The sequence below is a fragment of the Pteropus alecto genome, unplaced genomic scaffold, assembly GCF_000325575.1.
Source record: "Pteropus alecto unplaced genomic scaffold, ASM32557v1 scaffold20, whole genome shotgun sequence".
Classification (NCBI taxonomy): Eukaryota; Metazoa; Chordata; class Mammalia; order Chiroptera; family Pteropodidae; genus Pteropus; species Pteropus alecto.
This window is the reverse complement of record NW_006436298.1, coordinates 9,650,665-9,651,408: the sequence shown is the minus strand read 5'-3', so window position 1 is coordinate 9,651,408 and position 744 is coordinate 9,650,665.

Genomic DNA, 744 nt, shown 5'->3' with positions numbered 1-744 from the left:
CGGGCTACGAGAAGCCATCACTTTAAAAGTCTTGCTATATAACAGATGCTTTACACATAGACTCTCAAACCCTTATGATACCTTGCAAGATACATAGGATTGGTCTTCTTTTACAGGTGAGGAAATTGAGGCTCAGAGAGGCACTGCTAGAAAGTTTGAGGGCCAGGATTTGAACTCCACTTGGCCTAACTACCTATTCTGTCTTCCGCCCACTAGGACAGTCTGTCTCTTTTAAATTCTCTTACCTGTCAAAGAATAAGGCAGCTTCTGCCGCAGGGCCTGAATCTGGAAGAACAGCTTTCCTGCTCTTCTCCCTTCCCTAACCCCACATCTAGAAGAAAGAAGAACAAGATGTTGTAAGAAAAAAAAAAATGAGAACTGAGAAGAAAAAACTCAAAGAATTCAAAATCAAAGGACAAAGTGTACAGAGAAAAACGAAACAAAAAACAAAACTAGCTGCTGGAAGAGGCACAACGCTGCAGCTTTTGGGATGCCCCCACCACCATCACCACCAGGTAACTGTCCCCTGTCTCCATCAGGTAACCCTACCTGGACTGGGTCCAACCTCCAAACAGATCACATCAAGGCATTTTTACAGCTGGATATCAAAGAGCCAGGCTCCATCCCTTTGTGGAGCAGCAGGGCAGGTTGTCTGTTCTCTGAGAGCCTTTGTCCCTTCCCAGTCCTTCCCCTGTGGATAGTAGATGCAAATAACCTGTGATCATTTACTTTAACATTATCCAG